This window comes from Bos indicus x Bos taurus, chromosome 20 (assembly GCF_003369695.1).
Source record: "Bos indicus x Bos taurus breed Angus x Brahman F1 hybrid chromosome 20, Bos_hybrid_MaternalHap_v2.0, whole genome shotgun sequence".
Taxonomy (NCBI): Eukaryota; Metazoa; Chordata; class Mammalia; order Artiodactyla; family Bovidae; genus Bos; species Bos indicus x Bos taurus.
The window spans coordinates 50,474,976-50,501,012 of record NC_040095.1 but is presented as its reverse complement, the minus strand read 5'-3'; the positions used below and the strand labels follow the sequence as shown (position 1 = coordinate 50,501,012).

The 26,037-nt window shown below is 37.8% G+C and overlaps 1 protein-coding gene across 3 annotated transcripts in view; it reads right to left on the bottom strand.

The window, feature by feature from the left end:
• Positions 1 to 26,037, bottom strand: part of CDH12 (cadherin 12) — a 1,186,459-nt gene that overhangs the window by 806,192 nt on the left and 354,230 nt on the right. For all 3 annotated transcript variants that reach the window (XM_027520215.1, XM_027520212.1, XM_027520211.1), the window contains exon 2: positions 12,246 to 12,329. The gene's annotated coding sequence lies outside the window, so the exon portion shown is untranslated. The remainder of the gene's footprint in view (positions 1 to 12,245; positions 12,330 to 26,037) is intronic.

Here is a 26,037-nt window from a genome sequence, read left to right as displayed (position 1 = left end):
GAGGAGAGATGATTTGGGCAGAGTCTGAGCAGATGAAAGTCCCATAACTGAGCAATGACAACACTGTAGCTGAGAAACAAAGCTTTGTAGCTATATGGTTTAGCACAGAGAGGCTCTAAATAAAGCTACAAAATCAAAACCAGACCACGAGATATATAAGGTCAGGATAAATTTATCGCTAGAATTGCCTGTTGCTGCTGTGGAAACACAAAGAGTGTGCTGCAATAAGGTTGGATAATTTAAGGCATAAGTATACCCCCAGAGATATTTATGCTAAACTTCAATATTCTCTAGCTTTAAGGAGACACATCTTATTGCGAAATGAAATGCGATGATAATTAAACTATCAGAAGGCCTCAACATAGCATCGTGCACTATGGAAAGAATACAGGTTGCAAAAAGGAAATTCCCATTTGCACAATCAATGAAGAAACTATCCTGTATTTCACCTCTTCTGTCGAATCCAAGAGACAAACAGAACATATGCTTTCTATCTAGTTTCAAAGATATGCTAAGAAGACAAGCATCCCTTAGGGGCAAGAGGAAGAATGGATTTCAAACAACAGAGAAACATGGAATAAATATCATGCTTAAAAAAATGAATTTCTCCATCTGTCTTGTCATATGCAGCAAAAACTTACAGCAGCCTGCTGCTCTTTGTGGAAACATTTCCTTAAATTGCTCATGAAGGATCTTTGAACATTGATTCTGTTAGTAGGTTATTCACATGTGGAAATTAATTACTAAAAGCTAGAAAAAGAGGTTATATTTTGTAGATATTAATTAAACTAACAAGGCTGTAGGGCTCTCTGTGTTATGCACAAATAATTTATTATTTCCAAAGATCTTGTGTCTGCTTATATTTTAAATAACAAACTCCATATGACAGTAAAGTCTTGCTATTATATAAAGAGTCTGACAAGTTGGGTGATAAACACACACACACACACACAGATACATACATCTATGTATACACACATGGGCTTCTCAGGTGACGCTAGTTGGTAAAGAACCCTCCTGCCAATGCAGGAGACATAAAAGATATAGGTTCAGTCCCTGGGTTGGGAAGATCCCCTGGAGGAGGGCATAGCAACCCACTCCAGTATTTTTTTCCTGATGAACCCCACGGACAGAGGAGCTTGGCAGGCTACTGTCCATGGGGACAGAGGAGCCTGGTGGGCTTTGGTCCATAGGGTAGCAGAGAGTCAGATACAACTGAAGCAACTTGGTATGCAACGTCTAAAATATCAACAGTGATAGGTGGCTATGCTGAAATGAAGGGAGACAAATGATTTCTGGCATCAGAGAGACACAGAAGAGCATATTCTGTTCTCTCCAAGTTCCAGAGGACAAGAGGAAAACAAAACGTAGCCTCTTTATTAATAATGACTTGAATTGATTTACCACACAGTGGACATGGTTCAAACTATTTACAAGAACTGTATACAAATATAACTGCACACAACCTTTATAACTACCTTATGAGACATAATACTCTTCTTAGACCTATAGTATTCTACATTATAGAAAGAAATGATGCATGAGTGGTAAAATAAAAATTCCAAAGTCATACTACTAATAAATGGCTATCTGGATTCAAATACAGAGAATCTAGCAGAAAGTCTATGCCTTACCTTCTACAATTTGATGTCAAATTGAAAATATTGAACTACAGGAACGCAAACTATACAGGCAATGCTAAATGGCCCAATGGAGTAGACACGACTTTGTTAGCCATATAATGAATGATGCGTTTCACGTTTGAAGACATAAACATGTGGGCTTTGACTTTGAATTGCATGCTCTGGGAAAAGTGTTGAAACATAATGTATATTTATTTTGGCCTATGCCACATTATTATAATCTTTTCTTGGTAGTTTGAAATGTGTATGACTTTTTCTTTTTTTTTTGGTTTGATCCATGAACCACAAGCATGTCTCCATTTGCATGAGAATAAAATGGCATAAGAATCCAAGAAGGCTTAAAGACAAATTTATATTAGACCTAAGTCATCTACATCTCCCCATCATTCCAGCAGCATGATTAGCTATAAGAAGTAAGATTTGTGAGACAGCTGTGCTCTTATAAGGAATTGAGAACAGAGGGCCACACCAAGTAAGGCTGTAGGATCAGAAGATGCAGAAATCCCAAGGTGCAATCAGAATAAGACAAAAAGCCATAAAGGAACTCATTGTGCTATGCTTAGTCACTCAGTTGTGTCCAGCTCTCTGTGGTCAGATCAACTGTAGCTCACCGGGTTTCTCTGTGGAATTTTCCAAGCAAGAATACTAGAGTTGGTTGCCATTTCCTAATCCAGGGGATCTTTCCAACCCAGGGATCAAACCCACCTCTCTCTGCATTAGCAGGTGGATACTTTACCACTAGCACCACTACAATGCAGGAGAGCAGGGTTGGTTCGATTCTTGGGTCAGGGAGATACCCTCGAGAAGGGACTGGCTACCCACTCCAATATTCTTGCCTGGAGAATCCCATGCACAGTGAAGTCTGGTGGGCTACAGTCCATGGGGTTGCAAAAAGTTGGACACAACCAAGCAACTGAAACTTTCACTTTCAAAGTAAGTCAATTCTCAAAAAAAAAAAAAAAAAAAAAAAAATCAGTGAAACTCAGTTTGCCCGAGTCTACAAATAAAGAAGCTTCCCAGATGGCTCAGCAGATAAAGAATCAACCTGCAATGCAGGAGACACAGGAGATGTGGGTTCATTCCTTGAGTTTGGAAGATCCCTTGAAGTAGGAAATATCAACCTACCCCAATATTCCTGCCTGGAAAATTCCATATACAGAGGAGTCTGGTGGGTACAGTCCATGGAGTTGCAAAGAGTTCAACACAACTAAGCACAAACACACATACACAAAAACCCTACACACACAGATACAAGGGGTATTATCAAGAAATGTTGGTAGAGGATATTGATCACTGAATGTGAAACACTGGACATTACTGCCAGGCCACTAGAACTGCTTAAAGTGTTTTGATAACAACTTTATCACTTGGGTACTGTGAAGTCTCTACAGAAGGCAGAGCATGACATTAGTGGAAATTAGTCAAGCAGCTCATATGGTTTTCCACTCTAAGTACCAAAGCTAAACACAGACTTTTAAAGAGTTGGAAGGAGTTATTCTGTGTCCTGATTATAAACTAATCATTTAGGTCCCTCAAATTTATTATAAATATAAATTATAATCTTTCCTATGTTCTCACCTTGCTCTGATCTTCTAAGAACTAAATATTTGTGAGATCCGAGGATATAACTCTCCTTTGAGGCATCTCATAAAGTAATTCCATTACTAAGGCATATAGTAAATAAGTTTGAAAAGCCCCTGTACCCATATCTACCTACATATACTATAAAAAGTCCATATTGTTCATTTTATATACCTATATTTTCACCAAGGGCACTTATTAAACATTCAAATATTGTATATTACTTAAGATTAGTTTTAGCCAAGGACCCCCTGTGATCAGAAGTTACCTGTCATAAGTATTGTTTTCATGGTACCATGAATTGCAAACATGGATTATATTTGCAGTATTATGTGCCTCTGTTTTCAGAACTGATGTGACTTTTCTCATGCAAAACCCCATCTCCAGTTTACAATTTGGCTAGGTCTAAAAATTTAAGCAGTTTGAGAAAATATATATCAGGGTCTTTGAAATATTGTTCAGTCTTGCATAGCTCTCTCTGGGCTTGTATTTAAGATTGAAGGGACTCATGTGATGTAGAGTTGGGAGGAAAAAGAGTGTCATAGAACAGTGGTGAAGCTGCCCTGTTGGGTGACTGGCATCTGCTCACATATGTTGAGTCTAGCTTCCCAGAGTTTATTTTTTTATATCTTGTTGATTTGCTTTCAGCTAATAAATATGATATCTATTCTTCTCAGCTCAGTCAGGCCCTTCCCCCATTAACCATGTTGCTTTAGCCTCGTCATTCTCCTGGGGCTGCAGGGGTGTCCACCTTGTACAAGCATCTTCTCAAGCGCCCAGAACACTGAGCAAAAATCTAGCCTTAATCTTCCTCCTTCTAACACTTTGGTCTACTCTATCCCTGTTACTGGACTTCCCCAGCGGCTTAGGGGTAAAGAATCCACCTGCAATGCAGAAGCTGCAGCAGACATGGGTTCAATCCCTGGGTGGAGAAGATCCCTTGGAGGAGGGCATGGCAACCCACCCCAGTATTCTTGCCTGGAGAATCCCATGGAGAGGAGCCTGGCAGTCTACAGTCCATGGGGGAACACAGAGTTGGACATGACAGAAGCAACTTAGCACGCACACAGGTATCCTAGTTTCCAGCTCCAATCACTGCACATCTGTGTTAAGGTACTCACCTTAAGTGAGTCACCTTGATTCCCGGGCTATCCCTCTATAGTGCCTCAGCCAGAGGAGTTCCCTTAAAAAATAAAATGCATCATGGCCCAGCTTTGATTAGGTCTATCAAAAGCCTTCTGGGATCCCTCAGAGTAAAAAGCAAAGCTCTTGCCTTGCCCGTAAGGCCCACCTTCTAACAGAGCTCACTTCCTGCATTCCTTCTCCACTCCCTCTAGAGCTTCCACCAGGCGGATTTATCAGGAGTATCAAGTAGCTCTCACCTTGTCACCTTGAGATGTGTAGTTGACTTTGAAACGCTGTTCTTTAAATATGTTCATGGTTACCTCCACATTTCTCTCAAGTTTCTCCAAACGTTATTTTATTGGTAAGATTTTCTCTTAAACGTGTTTTTCAGTATTTCAAGATACTATTTTCCCTACAACACAGAAACTTCCTCCTTCACACTTCTCAGTTGATTTTCAGCATCACATTTCTCATTTTCTATAAGTTGATTAAACAGATGATCAATCATCTATTTTAAATATGACTTACATATTATATAATTTGTTTCCTTGTACTCTTTTCACTAAAATGTAAGCTCCAACATGAAAAACTTTAATGATACCTTTCACATATATATATACACTACCCAGAGACAGTTCTTAACACAAAGTAACATAAAAATTGCTTTCAATACTATTATTGAGTAAATTAACCTGTAAATTGATAATTTATCTCCCCTCTGTACCAAGCACTGGATGCTTTATGTAACTAGGGAGAAGATTATTAAGGAAAAAATAAAGAGGAAAAGTGAATTAATCTTTATCTATATGTCACCCACTTCACATACATGTTTGAAATATAAAAATAGTTTAAAAATATTATAATACATTCAATATATAATATATTTCCCCTCTAGTCCATGCTCTGTATTTAATCATAATTTCAAATTAATTTTGATATGTAAACAGAGGTGCATATTTCCTGAGAAATCTGTATGCAGGTCAAGAAGCAACAGTTAGAACCAGACATGGAACAACAAACTGGTTCCAAATTGGGAAAGGAGTATGTCAAGGCTGTATATCGTCCCCCTGCCTATTTAACTTATATGCAGAATACATCAAGAAAAATGCTGGCCTGGATGAAGCCCAAGCTGGAATCAAGTTTGCCGGGAGATATAACAATAACTTCAGATATGCAGATGACACCACCCTTATAGCAGAAAGTGAAGAGAAACTAAAGAGCCTCTTGATGAAACTGAAAGAGAAAAGTAAAAAAGTTGGCTTAAAACTCAGCATTCAAAAAATGAAGATCATGGCATCTGGTCCCGTCACTTCATGGCAAATAGATGGGGAAAAAATGGAAACAGTGACAGACTTTATTTTTGGGCTCCAAAATCACTGCAGATGGTGACTGCAGCCTTGAAATTAAAACATGCTTGCTCCTTGGAAGAAAATCTATGACCAACCTAGACAGCATATTAAAAAGCAGAGACGTTACTTTGCTGACAAAGGTCCATTTAGTCAAAGCTATGGTTTTTCCAGTGGTCATGCATGGATGTGAGAGTTGGACTATAAAGAAAGCTGAGCACAGAAGAATCGATGCTTTTGAGCAGTGGTGTTGGAGAAGACGCTTAAGAGTCCCTTGGATTGCAAGGAGATCAAACCAGTCAATCCTAAAAGAGATCAGTCCTGAATATTCATTGGAAGGACTGATGCTGAAGCTGAAACTCTAATACTTTGGCCACCTGATGTGAAGAACTGACTCTGAAAAATACCCTGATGTTGGGAAAGACTGAAGAAAGGAGGAGAAGGGGATGATAGAGGATGAGATCATTGGATGGCATCACAGACACGAGGGACATGAGTTTAAGTAAGATCCGGGAGTTGGTGATAGACAGGGAAGCCTGGTGTGCTGCAATCCATGAGGTTGCAAGGAGCTGGACACAACTGAGCAACTGAACTGAACTGAAACAGAGATGCAAATATTTGCACTTTTAAAATAGCAGTTAGTTTATAGCAAACTCAGGGACCTATAATTTTATGATTAAAGAGAAGATGGTATGAAGTCAAACGTGATTTATCCTATTTTTAGCATAAAAATAGACAATAAATTTCTCCCATTGACATCATATTACTAGGTTTCATTTATATGACAAAGAAGCCTGTTGAGTCTCGAAGTTCTATGCCCTCCTTGTCTTGAATTTGCCCTGGGAAATTCAGCGCATATTTTTAGAAAGCAGATAATAGAACAACTAAATGCAATGATACACAACACAATATGGGCTTCCTGATGGCTCAGCTGGTAAAGAATCCGCCTGCAATGCAGGAGACCTGGGTTCCATCCCTGTGTTGGGAAAATCCCCTGGAGAAAGGAAAGGCTACCCAATCCAGTATTGTGGCCTGGCGAATTCCAGACCAGTGGGGTATAGTCTGTGGGGTCGCAAAGAGCTAGGCACAACTGAGCAACTTTCACTTTTGTTTCATATCACACTTTGAACTAGTATACTATTATACTGACACCTGGAATGACGATAACAGGATTGATTCAAAAACAGAAATTGAGTGAACTGACATTTAGCATAGAATTCATAAGAAGGAGGATGAGTTGGAGATATGGCGATTGTGTTAGCATTCCACACACTCTGTAAGCTACAATGGCTCAGTTGGTAAAGAATCCACCTGCAGTGCAGGAAACCTGGGTTCAGTCCCTGGGTTGGGAAGATCTCCTGGAGAAGGGAAAAGCGACCCACTCCAGTATTCTGGCCTGAAGAATCCCATGGACTGTATAGTCACAAATAGTTAGACACAACTGAGCAACTTTCACTAATCTGCACTAATAATACAATAAAGTTATTTTATTCTAAAATCATTACACCGGGTTTTATCATTCATGTGGTACTTGATCACCATTCCAGAGGATGGAAAACTGGTAGCTAAAAAGATATTTGAACTAAATTAGAATATTATAGGATTGGGTGCCAAATAGAAGGAAATTTTGTTATCCCAAGTATGGGGTGTAGAAGAGAGTTCATCCAGGGTGGAAGTAGCCCAAATTGAAAGATCTGCTAGTTACACCAGTTGTTTTCAAACTCTGGGTGGTTGTGACTTTCCAAAAGGCCACATTCCAATATGAACACAGAATACATTTCAAGCTGAATATAAACATAAATATATATATATATGTATATATATATATATGTGTGTGTGTGTATGTATATATATGTATGCATGTGTGTGTATATATATATATACTTTAATTATCAGCCACTCTGGATTAGCAGCACTGTGCTGGGCTGTGCTTAGTGTTTCAGTCATGTCCCACTCTTTGAGACCCCATGGACTGTAGTTCTCCAGGCTCCTCTGTCCATGGGATTCTCCAAGTGAGAATACTAGAGTAGGTTGCCATGCCCTCTTCCAGGGGATCTTCCCAATCCAGGGATCCAACCAGGGTCTCCTGCATTGCAGGCATACTCTTTACCAGCTGAGCTACCAGGAAAGCTCAGCAATACTGTAGCTTTCCTTAACTCAAATAGATAATTAAGTATTGGCTACATTACAAGAATTATTGCCAAAGGATATTTGATATTAAACCAGGGAATCAGAAACTAGAATCTATTTATATCTCTTTAATAAGTTCAAATTATCCATGAAAAGTGATTTTTAAATTCTCTTCCCTATCCTGGTGTTTTTATAAAATTGCCAAGTTCTGTTGTATAGTGATCTTGATTTAAGAGAATATTGAGGAAATGAAAAATTAGTACTTTCAAGAGCTTTAAAATTTGATTAAAGTTTCTATCTTCAACAAAAAATGAAACCTTTTACTGTGCACAGTTTACTCATTTGTATCCAAAGGCCTTTGATTATAATAATTTTTGAAATATAAACAATTAGTAACACACCATTTGTTTACTAAATGTTATAGAAGAGACCCAGCTGTCTTAATCTGCTTCATTTGACAATTCTAAAGTTACAATTTTCTCATGACATTTCTCTATTTTAACATGTTTAACTATACATGAAGATCATTTGGGTCTGGGTATTTTAAGGTTATTTTCCATATACTGTCAAAAAGAAGCATGTTTCAATCTAAGCAAATGATTAGCATTTCATGTAAGTTGACTCCACTTTTAATATACCCTCGAAATATATCTCATCAGTTACTCTATTTCAAATTATTTTGTTGTGGAAGGGACCTTGTTTTTAATCAACTTTAAAATTATATTCTGTTGACTTGCAAATGGCAGGTCAATGCTAATTGAGAGAAGACTTAAAAACTCTGACATCCTTTATCCCTGCATAAAGATTGTGTGTTCTGTGTGTTCTAATCCTCTGCTTTCCAATATTGCCTTTACGAGGTTAAGAAGATGAATGTTCATTGCTTTTAATCCTCACCATGATTTATGAGGCTCTTGGTATCCTTTCCCCAGAGCAGCTACAACTGTGTGGTTGTTCTGCCTGCTGCTTAAATTACACAGACATCTGCAAAGTAAATTATGGATTGTTGTCCCATAGACCATAACCAAGCATTCTCTCTATCGCTCCTGCAAGACTTTTTTTGTTAGAACAAAGACCATGTGCATTTTTATTTGCTGGGGTACTGAAGAAATTTTAAGTTAACCTGAATGATAGTACATTGACCTGAATTACGACCTGTCATATAACATAAAAGCAGCGTGACATATAAACAACATTACTTTAAAGCTAGGAAAAAACCCACCTCCTATTTATTTATATCTTTCTTGTTTATTTAGGAAATATCACCTTTAGGTTTTCAGAAGAAATGTGACCTTTAAAATTAGCTTAAAAATTGTGCTGGAATAAAATGAATGCAAGTGACCTGAGTCTCCAACCATGCAAGACTTCAAGAGCATCCTGTGGTTCTTTAAAACCAAACATTGAGCAAACAAAGAGAAAACTATGTGAAGGAAAATCCATGGAAGATGGGTATCTTTTTTTAAATTTTGTTTTTCTTATTGATATCACTGGTAGTACACCTGTTTTAATATCCTGGAAGCATGCAGGGAAATCATGAGTAATTGGAACAATTCTCTCTCCAGAATAAAAAGCCTAGCAGTCTAAGCTGAAATAGTCAACTTGCTCTGTATCCTCCTTTCTTTTCTCTGCTTATGATTCTGTGTAGATGATGAATCATAATTCCCAATGAAAAGTCCATTGTGTAGTCCTAACAGGCATGTTTCAAATGTCTAACCTTTGACAATTACCCCAAATTAGAAATATTCCAGCATTTATTTTCTTTAGATGTGCTAATTGCAACCAAAACAATAACCCATCAGGGGAAAAATTACACCAACAATTTTTTTTTAATAATCTCTAACAATGCCTTACAAAGTGTATTTCTTTCTTAAACAGATGGCTCTGCAGTTCATTTCTGAACCCGATTGTCAACTCAGCAGGATGTTGTGAGCACTAAAACCAGATATGCTCAAATCCAGTCCTAGCTGAGCAGATCCACTGCTCCCTCTGCGTTTGCATCAGTTTCTGTTTCACCTCATCACTGCTGAGAGAGGGTGTGCTCTTAATGTCAGGATCTGATATTCATACCAGTTCCCTAAAGACTTTATTTTTAAAGATAAATCCTTGATTTCTTTGCCTCCGTGTCTCTATTCATTTCTAAAACTTTCCATTTGTAATCGCGCTTCACCTCTTGGTCCTTCTGAAATGAAGTATTAAAAGAATCCTTAAGGATTAGATTTAGTTAAAACCCTAAACTACTTAAATATACCTCCAAACTAACGAATGTCTTTTGAATACTGATTGTTAGGCAACCATAGACATAAGTAAGGAGTGAGTAGAACAGACAGTAAATTTTGTAAAATATTAATGTAGAAACAGGTTGCTTATCTTTGTTCAGAAAACCATTTACAAAAGGAGGCACTTAGATTGCAAATGGACCCCAGTCTATTAACGTATTAAAAATTAAATTAATCGCAGACAAGTATTTTAATACTAAATTTGTTTCCCTTGACATTTATATCTTCAATGTTCTTGGATATCACTATTTTTTTTTTTTTTTTTTTGCCATACCACATGGCTTGTGGGATCTCAGTTCCCCAATCAGGGATTGAACCTGGGCCATGGCAGTGAAAGCATCCGGTGCTAACCACTGGACAACCAGGCAATCCCCTCACTCTATATTTGATTATATCATTCCACTGAGATTAATTTCAGGTCTACTATGAAAATCCTTATAGTAAAAGGAAAACAATTTCAAGCCATTGTATTCAAATATCTTTTGCATTAATTTGGACTCTCCTGGTTGAAAACAAGTGAACATTCTAATTCTTTAAAAGTTACTTATTCTCAAGTTATTATCTAAATACTATTCTTATGTAAAATGATTATCAAACTGATATATTTGTTTTTATCTTCAGTTATAGCACAGAGAGAACCAAAGGACATTTAAGAAGAATATATTTTTCTTTTACTTGGATCTTTGGATATTTTAATGCTTCATTAAGCTTTAAAGTAAAAGACACAAAGTCTTGCATTAATAATTAGAATGGCATAGTATTAAATTTTTATTATTCAATCTTGGATCACAAGTAATATTTAGCTTGATGAAATCATGGTTATGTAAGAAGGATAAGTTGCTGGTTACAGGAATAAAATTTGAAGTACTAACCTCTTTTACCCTATCAATCCTTGGATAAGTTCTGGAATAAAATTCCCATCCTGATATTATTTAAAATCAGATATTTAGAAAGTATTCAAATTTTCTATAAAATAGAAAATAAGGATTGTATAAAGTAAAGACAAAATATATCCTATAAAGTAGATATAAATATGATGGGAACAAACTGAAGGATAAATGAACAATTGAAGGGTAAATGGATAAGAATTAGGAATCAGTAACATTGAAATATAAAATGGTTAATAATTTTATTTCAAAACTTTAATCCTGAAAAATTTTACCTAAAATTTGTATAGTTTTTATTCAAAATTGACAAATTGAAATCAGTTCATGTTATAAAGATAGATAAAGCAGAATTTTTTTGGGTGAATTTATTTCAAAAAAGAAAAGTTAAAAACAAAACGAAAAGGCATAATTTTTCTATTTGTTAAATATGAGCATGTAGAGTGAGTCTGAACAAATATCACAGCAAGATGCATAAAGCCACATTAGCTTAATTACATAGTCACCATATCTCTTTAACCTTTTCTTTCTGAGCTATTATATCATGGTTAATCTTAATTGATCACTGATTGAGAACTGAGAGTAAGAAACTTGTTTTGACTGCGGCATAAGAATAGATACTACACTTACCAAGCAAGGAGTGTCAAGTCTGTGCTTTAATTATTGTCTTTAGAAGGTTAACTGTAAAAGTCTAAATCTCAGGGTTTATATTTCTAATCAGCAATGGAAAAACAGCCTACAATTGCCCTCCAAAAAGACAACTGAACTAGATTCTGCCATATTAATATTAATATCGACAAGGATATCTGTGACATTGTGTCTTTGTTTCCTGTGTCAGAGCTTTATCTGAGGTTTGGCTTTGAAATAAGACATATTCAATTTAATAAATGTAATAGCCACTAATTATGAGGGACTAGGCAAAGTGTCATAAAAAAGAATATAAAAGGAAAAAAATCAATTTGTGTTCTTTAGGAAGTACATAGCCACTACGTCCTCTCAAATCTGCATGTAAATTGAAACAGTGTAAGAAAAATTAAATGAAGTAGCTTAAAAATATAGAATTCTTGCTAAAAGAAATGGTTACTTAGGTTTCATGGTACTGTCATTCTATGTCAACTACCTGTAATCATATAAACAGTTGAATATTCTATTTTCTAAGGAAATATATTTTAAACAGTAAAGAAGTTTTAAAAATAAGGTGGATTTTAAAATATTTATTGAGGTAAAAAGCACACATCTTGATGATATTTAAATGTCACTTACCTTTAAGAAAGCTGACATCCTATAAAACTCAAAAGTGCTATCAAGTTCCAAATGGACTGTATTTCCAAACAGAGTTGAATAGAGCTGGAAAGACAAACATGCACAGAATTGTCATGTTAAATATATTTTTTCTTATATATATTATTTTAGAATAATTTACATTTACTTAAAGTTTCAAAGAGAGTTCAGAGTTCTTGTATAACTTACATCTTATTTCTCCTATTGTTAGTATTTTACATATAATAGCTGCAAGGAGATCCAACCAGTCCATTCTGAAGGAGATCAGCCCTGGGATTTCTTTGGAAGGAAAGATGCTAAAGCTGAAACTCCAGTACTTTGGCCACCTCATGTGAAGAGTTGACCCATTGGAAAAGACTCTGATGCTGGGAGGGATTGGGGGCAAGAGGAGAAGGGGACGACAGAGGATGAGATGGCTAGATGGCATCATGACTCGATGGACGTGAGTCTGAATGAACTCCGGGAGTTGGTGATGGACAGGGAGGCCTTGCGTGCTGCGATTCATGGGGTCGCAAAGAGTCGGATGTGGCTGAGAGACTGATCTGATCTGATTTGATGGGACCAGATGCCATGATCTTAGTTTTCTGAATGTTGAGCTTTAAGTCAACTTATTCACTCTCCTCTTTCACTTTCATCAAGAGGCTTTTTAGTTCCTCTTCACTTTCTGCCATAAGGGTGCTGTCATCTGCATATCTGAGGTTATTGATATTTCTCCCGGAAATCTTGATTCCAGCTTGGGCTTCTTCCAGCCCAGCGTTTCTCATGATGTACTCTGCATAGAAGTTAAATAAGTAGGATGACAATATACAGCCTTGATGTACTCCTTTTCCTATTTCGAACCAGTCTGTTGTTCCATGTCCAGTTCTAACTGTTGCTTCCTGACCTGAACATAGGTTTCTCAAGAGGCAGGTTAGGTAGTCTGGTATTCCCCTCTCTTTCAGAGTTTTCCACAGTTTATTGTGATTCACACAGTCAAAGGCTTTGGCATATTCAATAAACAGAAATAGATGTTTTCCTGGAACTCTCTTGCTTTTTCCATGATCTAGCAGATGTTGGAAATTTGCTCTCTGGTTCTTCTGCCTTTGCTAAAACCAGCTTGAACATCTGGAAGTTCATGGTTCACATATTGCTGAAGCCTGGCTTGGAGAATTTTGAGCATTACTTTACTAGTGTGTGAGATGAATGCAATTGTGCGGTAGTTTGAGCATTCTTTGGCATTGCCTTTCTTTGGAACTGGAATGAAAACTGACCTTTTCCAGTCCTGTGACCACTAATATTATATGCACTAGACTCAGCAATCTTACAAGGATGCTGGATGATTTCACTGAAGAATAGTATTAAGAACCAAGATAAATACAAGGTCTAAACACCTAATATATGTAAATTCAAAGATATAAACACTTGCTTCTGGAACACCGTTGCTTCTAAATCTTCTCCGGAGACTGAGCTGCAAAATAGGCTATTTGTACTAAATTGTGTATACTCGCATAACCACAATCATTTATAATGTTCCAAAACATTATTTTTGTACTGTTATCTCTGACTCTAACCCCATCATACATTTCAAATAAATAATATCTTGGATTTAATACATTAGTGAAACACAGCTTACATTTCTGCTTGAAATGTTTCTATTATAGTAGTAGCAGGAGTGAATCTAAAAAGAATTCCTATCCCAGTCAGAAATACCTTTATCATAATAAATAAATAAATAAATAAATAAATAAAAAATAAATAAATACCTTTATCAATGGCATTTTTGACAGAACTAAAACAAACAAACTTTGCAATTTGTATGGAAGCAGAAAAGACCCTGAAGAGCCAAAAAAATCTTGAGAAAGAAAGGTGGAGCTGGAGGAATCAACTTTATTGACTTAAGACTATACTACAGAGCTACAGTCATCAAGACTGTATGGTACTGACTCAAAAACAGAAATATGGACCAATAGAACAAGAGATAAATCACACACACCTATGGGCACCTTATTTTTGACAAAGGAGGCAAAAAATTCAATGGAGAAAAGATAGTCTCTTCAGTAAGTGGTGCTTGGAACACTGGACAGCAATGTGTAAAAGAATGAAATTAGAACACTTCCTAACACCATATACAAAAATAAACTCAAAATGGGTTGAACATTTAAACACAAGGCCAGAAACTGTAAAGCTCTTAGAAGAAAACATAGGCAGTACACTCGTGCAAGATCATCTTTAACCTGTCTCCTAGATTAATGGAAAAAAGAACAAAAATAAATGGGACCTAATTAAACTTCAAAGCTTTTCATTGCAAAGGAAACTATAATTAAGACAACCCTCAGAGTGGAAGAAAATCATTGCAACTGAAGCAAATGCAGAGAACTAATCTCCAAAATATATAAGCAGCTCATATACCTCATTATCAGAAAAACTGACAACTCAGTGAAAAATGTGGGCAAAAGACCTAAACAGACATTTCTTCAAAGTATACATATGGATGACCAGTAAACACATGAAAAAATGCTCAGCATCATTCATTATTAGAGAAATGCAAATTGAAACTATAATGAGATATCACCTCACACCAATTAGAATGGCCATCACCAAAAAATCTACAAACAATAAGTCCTGGAGAGGATATGGAAAAAGTGTAAATCGATACAGCAGCTATGCAGAATAGTATGGAGATACTTTAAAAACTAGGAATAAAACTGCCATATGACCTGGCAATTCCACCACTGGGCATATACCCTAAGAAAACCACAATTCAAAAGACACATGAACCACAATATTCACTGCAGCATTATTTACAATAGAGAGGACAAGGAAGAAACCTAGATATCCATCAACAGATGAATGGATAAAGGAGAAGTGGAATTTTCCATATATACAATGGAATATTATTCATAGAAAGGAATGAAATTGGGTCAACTGTAGTGATGTGGATGAGCCTAGAGCCTGTTATACAGAGTAAGGTAAGTCAGAAAGAAAAAAATATGTTGTATATCAATACATATGTATGGAATCTAGAGAGAGAGTACTGATGAACCTATTTTCAGAGAAGTAATGGAGATGCTGATGTAGAGAATGGACTTGTGGACACAGTAGGGTAAAGAAAGGGTAGGGCAAATTGAGAAAGTAGCACTGACATATATGTACTATAATGTGTAAAACAGATAACTAGCAGGAAGCTGCTGTATAATAGAGGGAGCATAGCCTGGCGCTAATTATGGTTGATTCACATTATTGTATGGCAGAAACCAACAAAACACTGTAAAGCAATTAAGCTCCAATTAAAAAAGAAAATACATGCCTGTTATCTGATTCTGAAGAATCTTTCAGAAAGTTCATAAACTTTATTATCATTCATTCCTATTAAAGTTTTGCATGTTGGAAAAGAAAAATAACCTTTAATACTGTGTGCACACAACCACAGCTGCCTGATTGCTTTTTTTGTCAAGTGTCATACACTGAAAAAATAAAAAGAAAATAAGGAAATATAGATGACTTATTAACTAATATATTTCTTCTGTTGCTATTACTATGTCTGTTTTATATGATTAGATTTTCATCAAAGGATAAAAGTCTGAGATATCAAATTTACTTGTCTAAGAAATATTATTTTAATGAATTTAAAAATAATGAATACTGGTATATAAATGTTAGTCATTATAAGTAAATGGCAATCAAAATATTTAGAAGTGTTTGTCATCATTATTATCAAAATATTGAGTGGAAAATATGTATAATAGACTAGACTGATAACCTATACGATGTGACTCTTATTTTTCTGATATTTACCAAAAGGGTTTTCTCAGCCACTGTTTTAGAAAGACAACATAGCTATTTGTAGATAACTACATGATTAAGCAACAGTTAGAACTGGACATGAAACAACAGGCTGGTTCCAAATAGGAAAAGGAGTATGTCAAGGCAGTATACTGTCATCCTACTTATTTAACATGTATGCAGAGTACATCATGAGAAACCCTGGGCTGGAAGAAGCCCAAGCTGGAATCAAGATTGCTGGGAGAAATATCAATAACCTCAGATATGCAGATGATACCACCCTTATGGCAGAAAGTGAAGAACTAAAGAGCCTCTTGATGAAAGTGAAAGTGGAGAGTGAAAAAGTTGGCTTAAAGCTCAACATTCATAAAACTAAGATCATGGCATCTGGTCCCATCACTTCATGGCAAATAGATGGGGAAACAGTGGGAACAGTGTCAGATTTTATTTTTCTGGGCTCCCAAATCACTGCAGATGGTGATTGCAGCCATGAAATTAAAAGACGCTTACTCTTTGAAAGAAAAGTTATGACCAACCTAGACAGCATAATAAAAAGCAGAGACATTACTTTGCCAACAAAGGTCTGTCTAGTCAAGGCTATGGTTTTTCCAGTGGTCATGTATGGATGTGAGAGTTGAATTATAAAGAAAGCTGAGTGCCAAAGAATTGATGCTTTTGAACTGTGGTGTTGGAGAAGACTCTTGAAAGTCCCTTGGACAGCAAGGAGATCCAACCAGTTGATTCTAAAGGAGATCAGTCCTGGGTGTTCATTGGAAGGACTGATGTTGAAGCTGAAACTCCAATACTTCAGCCACCTGATGCGAAGAGCTGACTCTGATGCTGGGAAAGATTGAGAGCAGGAGGAAAAGGGGACGACAGAGGATGAAATGATTAGATGGCATCACCGACTCAATGGACATGGGTTTGGGTGGACTCCAGGAGTTGGTGATGGACAGGGAGGCCTGGAGTGCTGCTGTTCATGGGGTCACAGAGTGTTGGACATGACTGAGTGACTGAACTGAACTGAACATGATTAAGATATATACTATAGTGAAATATCTGGCAGCTACACATGAAAAAGAGTAAAAGGACCATTCTTTGGTTTCATTATGGGTACAGGAAAATATATTGTACTGGTTTAGTTAATTGTTTAGTGTTCATTTCTGTGGTCTACCTCTTAGAGGCTCTGTTGCATTATTTGTGGGATGGATAGTCAACCTTGCTTTCTTACCACTTTTCTTCTCACCACAGTATATTCTTTTCAATTTTTCTTCATTCTGGACGTTGGAAGAGGAAAGGAGACTGTGTGTTTTATGTTCCTAATATGCTTCTGGTAACATAGGTCTCAACTTCCCAGGCAGTGCAGTGGTAAAGAATCTACCTGCCAATGTAGGAAAAGCAAGAGACACTGGTTCTATCCCTGGGTCAGGAAGATTTCCTGGAGTAGGAAATGGCATCTTGCTCCAGTATTTTTGCCTGGAAAATTCTATGAACAGAGGAACCTGGCAGGCTTCAGTCAATGGGGTCACAGAAGTTAGACATGACTGAGCACACACACTACCCACCACCAACATAGATCTCATTAGAGAGAAAAATCCCTATAGGAATACATATTGTTTCTACTTTTATCTATTAGAATTTTGAACTTTATCTGTGTTTGCAACTTAATGGGCAATTGAATTGGAGAACTTGAAACATTGATAGACTTTAATATTTTTATTTTAATATTTAATGGTATTTTATCATACATATATATTAATCGCATTTTTAACTCATCTTTTTTATTAGTCTCTTGGGAGTTCAGAGGTTTGCATATAAATGTTTAACATTTTGTTCTTTGAATGTGAGAAGTAAAAAGTAGGAGCAATATTAAAATTTTGGAGCCCATATTTAAGATCAGATCTTTGACAGTGTAGAAAGGACATGTAACATTCATCCTCAATCAATTTCCAGATGGATGGGAAACATAGTTTATCTTATAGCATGCTACAAAGTGAGAGAGATTCTTCATGAATAAATAAGAATGTTAACTATGGCAATGGTGACTTATGCCATTGTGAAACTGTGTTATTAGCAATATTAGTTGGTCACCTGGAACAGGGGTGAGTCAACTTTTCTGTAATGAGCCAGATGTTAAGTATTTTAGAATTCAGAAGCCATGGTCTCTGTCACAACTGTCACAGTATGAGACTCATTTGTATGATCTATTCATCAAAATCTAAGCACCAAAGACGCAACCAAACTGACTGTCCTTCATGTAAAGAAAGACAAAATTTATAGATTAATATTGCTTATTAGGTTGGAAAGATCCCCTGGAGAAGAAAATAGCTATCCATTCCAGCATTCTTGCCTGGAGACTCCCATGGACATAGGAGCCTTGTGGGCTACTGTCCAGGGGTCGCGAAGAGTGGAACATGACTAAGCTATTAAGCACAGCACAGCATTGTTTATTAGTCACTATTAGCAATAAATAGTGTAGTATGTTCCAGTCATGTACAGATGTGAGAGTTGAACCATAAAGAGGGATGAGTGCCAAAGAATTGATGCTTTCAAACTGTGGTGCTGGAGAGGACTCTTGAGAGTCCCTTGGACTGCAAGGAGATCAAACCAGTCAATCCTAAAGGAAATCAACCATAAATATTCATTGAAAGGACTGATGCTAAGACTGAAGCTCCAATACTTTGACCACGAAGAGCCGACTCATTGGAAAAGACCCTGATGCTGAGAACGATTGAAGGCTAAAGGAGAAAAGGGTAATAGAGGATGAGATGGTTAGATAGTATCACCACCTCAGTGGACATGAATCTGAGCAAATTCTGGGAGATAGCAGAGGACAGAGGATCCTTGTGTGCTGAAGTTCATGGATTCACAAATAGTCGGACATGACTTAGTGACAGAAAGCAACAACCACAATATTATGTGCCTTGAATTGCATCAGGAAGGTACTACATTTCTCAAATGACTTCTGCTATCAACTATCTTAAGCAAGAAAGCTCTCATAATGACAGAGCCATTGCTTTAGAGTTATGATTGCAAACTATTACCATTTGAAGATGAATATGTATTAGACAAGCACTGTAGTTTGTAGATCCTTTATGCATATTGCTCTGTGGTAATAAAACAACCACACTAGAGTAGAAGTATTATCCCCAGGTTACAGATTAAGAACTCGAAGCTCAGCATGAATGTATAAATTGACCAAGGTCACTCTTAACAGTAAATTAAACTAGAGCACCAAGTATTGATTTCAGATCTGTCCAACTCAAAAGCCCATGCTCTCTTTTTACATACAACTCAACCACATATGCTTTCTGTTACAGCTCTAGTCTATTTAAGATTGGCTTGGGAAAATTACCCACTATTTGCAACTGCTGCAAATTTTGCTGAGCCCTCATCACTGGTCAGCTTTCTTTATATTTCATTCCTTCTGTCCTCCAAATTTAGATGTTCTCCACCCTCTTATTAGTGAAGTGAAGCTGCCTTCTATTTATTGAACTGCAGGACCATCTTACAGAGGACTGTAGTACATTAGTATTTATTACTTCTGATAGCACTGAAATGTTTTATTTTTACCTCCTTTTGTTCTTTACTTCTTTTCTACTTTCCTAAGCTAGGCTAAGCAAACTTTTTGTGTCTGTCTTTCCCTACCAGAATTGTGCTTTACATATAACTTTGTTTCACCTAGTCTGCTGGTTTCTGAGTGAAGTGAAAGTCACTCGGTTGTGTCTGACTCTTTGCGAAACCTTGGCTATACAGTTCATGAAATTCCCCAGGCCAGAATACTGGAGTAGGTAGTCTTTCCTTTCTCCAGGGGATCTTCCCAACCCAGGGACTGAACCCAGGTCTCCTGCATTGCAGGCAGATCCTTTAGCAGCTGACCCACCAAGAAAGCCCAAGAATACAGGAGTGGGTATCCCTTCTCCAGTGGATCTTTCCGATCCATGAATCAAACCAGGGTCCCTGCAGTGCAGGCAGATTCTTCACCAAGTGAGCTATCAGGGAAGCCCCTGGTTTCTAAACCTCAGCTTAAAAGCAGCCTGATCCTAATCCTCCAATCCCTCAAATATTTTTCCTTCGCTCTTCACTTATTTCACTGCAGAACTCTGAAAGAACAGTATATGTCCTTGACAAAATTTGCCACCCACTTATACAGTGGATGCCTGGGTACTCTAACCAACCCTTTGTTCAGTTCAGATCAGTCACTCAGTCGTGTCTGACTCTTGGTGACCCCATGGATTGTAGCACTCCAGGCTTCCCTGTCCATCACCAACACCCAGAGCTTACTCAAACTCATGTCCATTGAAATCGTGATGTCATCCAAGCATCTCACCCTCTGTCATCTCCTGCTCCTCCTGCTTTCAGTCTTTCACAGCATCAGGTTCTTTGCCAGTGATTCACTTCTTCATATCAGGTGACCAAAGTATTGGAGTTTCAGCTTCAGGATCAGTCCTTCCAACGAATATTCCAGATGGATTTCCTTTAGGATAGACTGTTTGGAGTTCCTTGCAGTCTAAGACAATCTCAGGACTCTTCTCCAACACCACTGCTCAAAAGCATCAATTCTTTGGTGCTCAGGTTCTTAATAGTCCAACTCTCACATTCATACATGACTACTGGAAAAACCATAGCTTTGACTAGATGGACCCTTTTCGGCAAAGTAATGTCTCTGCTTTTTAAAATTCTGTCTAGGTTCATCATAACTTCTCTTCCATGGAGCAAGCATTTTTTAATTTCATGGCTGCAGTCATAATCTGCAGTGATTTTGGAGCCCCCCAAAATAAAGTCTCTCACTGTTTCCACTGTTTCCCCATCTATTTGCCATGAAGTGATGGGACCAGATGCCATGATCTTAGTTTTCTGAATGTTGTTCCATGTCCAGTTCTAATTGTTGATTCTTCACCTGCATACAGGTTTCTCAGGAGGCAGGTCAGGTGGTCTGGTATTTCAATCCATTGAAGAATTTTCCACAATGTTGTGATCCACACAGTCCAGGATGTCTGACTCTAGGTGAGTGATCACACCATTGTGATTCTCTGGTCATGAAGACCTTTTTTGTAGAGTTCTTCTGTGTATTCTTGCCACCTCTTCTTAATATCTTCTGCTTCATACCATTTCTGTCCTTTATTGTGCCCATCTTTGCATGAAATGTTCCCTTGGTATCTCTAAATTTCTTAAAGAGATCTCTAGTCTTTCCCATTCTATTTTTTCCTCTATTTTTTTGCATTGATCACCGAGGAAGGCTTTCTTATATCTTTGTGCTATTCTTTGGAACTCTACATTCAAGTTGGTATATCTTTCCTTTTCTTCTTAGTCTTTTGCATCTTTTCTTTTCATAGCTATTTGTAAGGCCTCCTTAGACAACCATATTGCCTTTCTGCATTTCTTTTTTTGGGGGATGGTCTTTATCACTGCCTCCTGTACAATGTCACAAACCTCTGACCATAGTTCTTCAGGTACTCTGTCTATCAGACCTAATCATTTGTATCGATTTCTCACTTTCACTGTATAATAGTAAGGGATTTGAGTTAGGTCATACCTGAATGGTCTAGTGGTTTTCCCTCAGTTCAGTTAGACAGTTCAGTCACTTAGTTGTGTCCAACTCTTTGCGACCCCATGAATCACAGCACACCAGGCCTCCCTGTTTATCACCAACTCCCGGAGTTCACTCAGACTCACGTCCATCGAGTCAGTGATGCCATCCAGCCATCTCATCCTCTGTTGTCCCCTTCTCCTCCTGCCCCCAATACCTCCCAGCATCAGAGTCTTTTCCAGTGAGTCAACTCTTCGCATGAGGTGGCCAAAGTACTGGAGTTTCCGCTTTAGCATCATTCCTTCCAAAGAAATCCCAGGGCTGATCTCCTTCAGAATGGACTAGTTGGATCTCCTTGCAGTCCAAGGGACTCTCAAGAGTCTTCTCCAACACCACAGTTCAAAAGCATCAATTCTTCGGCGCTCAGCCTTCTCAACAGTCCAACTCTCACATCCATACATGACCACAGGAAAAAACATAGCCTTGACTAGATGGACCTTTGTTTGCAAAGTAATGTCTCCGCTTTTCAATATGCTATCTAGGTTGGTCATAACATTCCTTCCAAGGAGTAAGCGTCTTTTAATTTCATGGCTGCACTCACCATCTGCAGTGATTTTGGAGCCCCAAAAAATAAAGTCTGACACTGTTTCCACTGTTCCTCCATTTATTTCCCATGACGTGATGGGACCAGATGCCATGATCTTCGTTTTCTGAATGTTGAGTTTTAAACCAACTTTTTCACTTTCCACTTTCACTTTCATCAAGAGGCTTTTTAGTTCCTCTTCACTTTCTGCCATAAGGGTGGTGTCATCTGCATATCTAAGGTTATTGATATTTCTCCCAGCAATCTTGATTCCAGCTTGTGCTTCTTCCAGTCCAGCGTTTCTCATGATATACTCTGAATATAAGTTAAATAAGCAGGGTGACAATATACAGCCCTGACGTACTCCTTTTCCTATTTGCAACCACTCTGTTGTTCCATGTCCATTTCTAACTGTTGCATCCTGATCTGCATACAGATTTCTCTAGAGGCAGATCACGTGGGCTGGTATTCTCATCTCTTTCAGAATTTTCCACAGTTTATTGTGATCCACACAAAGGCTTTGGCATAGTCGATAAAGCAGAAATAGATGTTTTTCTGGAGCTCTCTTGCTTTTTCCATGATCCAGCAGCTGTTGGCAATTTGATCTCTGGTTCCTCTGCCTTTTCTAAAACCACCTTGAACATCTGGAAGTTTATGGTTCACCTATTGCTGAAGCCTGGCTTGGAGAATTTTGAGCATTACTTTACTAGCATGTTAGATGATTGCAATTGTGTGGTATTTTGAGCATTCTTTGGTATTGCCTTTCTTTGGGATTGGAATGAAAACTGACCTTTTCCAGTCCTGTGGCCACTGCTGAGTTTTCTAAATTTGCTGGCATATTGAGTGTAGCACTTTCACAGCATCATCTTTCAGGATTTGACATAGCTGCATTGAAATTCCATCATCTCCACTAACTTTGTTCATAATGATGCTTTCTAAGATCCACTTGACTTCACATTCCAGGATGTCTGGCTCTAGGTCAGTGATCACATCATCGTGATTATCTGGGTTGTGAAGATCTTTTTTGTACAGTTCTTCTGTGTATTCTTGCTACCTCTTCTTAACATCTTCTGCTTCTGTTAGGTCCATACCATTTCTGTCCTTTATTGAGCCCATCTTTGCATGAAATGTTCCCTTGGTATCTCTAATTTTCTTGAAGAGATCCCTAGTCTTTCCCATTCTGTTGTTTTCCTCTATTTCTTTGAATTGATCGCTGAGGAAGGCTTTCTTATCTCTTGCTATTCTTTGGAACTCTGCATTCAGATGCTTATATCTTTCCTTTTCTCCTTTGCTTTTCACTTCTCTTCTTTTCACAGCTATTTGTAAGGCCTCCCCAGACAGCCATTTTGCTTTTTTTGCATTTCTTTTCCATGGGGATGGTCTTGATCCTTGTCTCCTGTACAATGTCACGAACCTCATTCCACAGTTCATCAGGCACTCTATCTATCAGATCTAGGCTCTTAAGTCTATTTCTCACCTCCACTGTATAAGCGTGAGGGATTTGATTTAGGTCTTAACTGAATGGTCTAGTGGTTTTCCCTACTTTCTTCAATTTTAGTCTGAATTTGGCAATAAGGAGTTCATGATCTGAGCCACAGTCAGCTCCTGGTCTTTTTTTTTTTTTTTGCTGACTATAGAGAGCTTCTCCATCTTTGGCTGCAAAGAATATAATCAATCTCATTTTGGCATTGACCGTCTGGTGACGTCCAGGTGTAGAGTCATCTCGTATGTTGTTGGAAGAGGGTGTTTGCTATGACTAGTGTATTCTTTTTGGCAAAACTCTGTTAACCTTTGCCCTGCTTCATTCTGTACTCCAAGGCCAAATATGCATGCTACTCCAGGTGTCTCTTGACTTCCTACTTTTGCATTCCAGTCCCCTATAATGAAAAAGACAACTTTTGGGGGATGTTAGTTCTAGAAGGTTTTGTAGTTCTTCACAGAACCATTCAACTTCAGTTTCTTCAGCATTACTGGTCAGGGCATAGACTTGGATGACTGTGATATTGAACAGTTTGCCTTGGAAATGAACAGAGATCATTTTATCTTTTTTGAGATTGCATCCAAGTATTGCATTTCAGACTCTTCTGTTGACTATGTGGGCTATTCCATTTCTTCTAAGGGATTCTTGCCCACAGTAGTAGATATAATGGTCATCTGAGTTAAGTTTGCAGATTCCTAGAATGTTGATGTTCACTCTTGCCATCTCCTGTTTGACCACTTCCAGTTTGTCTTGATTCATGGACCTAACACTCCAGGTTCCTATGCAATATTGCTTTTTACAGCATTGTGCTTTACTTCCATCACCAGTCACATCCACAACTGGGTGTTGTTTTTGCTTTGGCTCCATCTCTTCATTCTTTCTGGGGTTATTTCTCCACTGATTTCCAGTAGCATATTGGGCAGCTACTGACCTGGGGGGTTCATCTTTCACTGCACTATCTTTTTGCCTCTTCTTACTGTTCGTGGGGTTCTCAAGGGAAGAATACTGAAATGGTTTGTCATTCCCTTCTTCAGTGGACTACATTTTTTCAGAACTCTCCAACATGACCCGCCGGTCTTCATTGGCCCTACACAGCATGGCTCATAATTTCATTGAGTTAAGACAAGGCTGTGGTTCATGTGATCAGATTGGTTAGTATTCTGTGACTGTGGTTTTCATTCTGTCTGTCCTCTGATGGAGAAGGATAAGAGGCTTATGATGTGAGAGACTGACTGAGGGGGAGGCTGAGGCTCATGATGGTAGAAGAATAAGAGGCTTCTTGATGGGAGAGACTGACTGAGCGGGAAACTGGGTCTTGTTCTAATGAGTGGGGCCATACTCAGTAAATCTTTAATCTAATTTTCTGTTGATGGACCTGGTTGTGTGCAACCTTACTTAGCTGAAATTGACCACTCAAGGGTTTCTGGCCATTTTGGAGAAAGTCCCTCCTGATTGGCCTTAGAACTAGATATCAGGATCTCTCAGTGGCAATCCATGCTTTTAATCTCCCTCCTGACTTTGAAAACTTTTTCTTCATTTGTCTTTTTGTTGTTCTTTCCCTGGATTTCTTCAGTAAGTGCCTCCTTTTAATTTCTGTTTTTCTTAAAGAAAGTGCCAGTGCTAAATTGATAGCATATTTTCTCTCTCTTCATATGCCTCCCCATAGGAATTTCACCTACTCTCATATATTGAAATATTATTTCAAACAGATTATATATCTATATCTGCTCTTTAAGCTCTGGATTATTTCCTTTCCATTTTCTACAGACTGTCTGATATCTCTCCATGAATATACCCAGGAAACCTGGGTTCAGTCCCTGGGTTGGAAAGATACCCTGGAGAAGGGAATGGCAACCTATTACAATATTCTTGCCTGGAGGAGTCGATGGACAGAGGAGCCTGGCAGGCTATAGTTCAGGAGGTCGCAAAGAGTTGGGCACGACTGAGCAACTAACACAAAAGATAATACGGGCTAAAACAAACTCACCCCATACACATTCATGCAAGAAATCAGTATTTCTTTATCATCTATTGCTCAAATCTCAGAGTTGTCTTGAACTATTCCTCTTATTTATTTCTCTCTTATAATTTAGTTCCCCAGATATCAAAACTTTCATATTCTATCTGAAATATGACTTATATTCAATGCCTCTTTTCTATCATTGCTGCAGATCAGTATTTACACTTCATTTTATGAATTGCTATATAATTTTACAACTCCTAACGTTACTCACCATCTCAGGCCTTCAGCTGATTGAGTCAGGACCACCTATGGTAGGGAGGGCAATCTGCTTTATTCAATCTACAGATTTAGATATTAATTTCACCCAGACATTCCCTCACAGACAGGCTCTGAACAATATTTGACCCACTACTGGGGCACTCCTCAGCATAATCAAGTTTACTGTGATAAAATTAA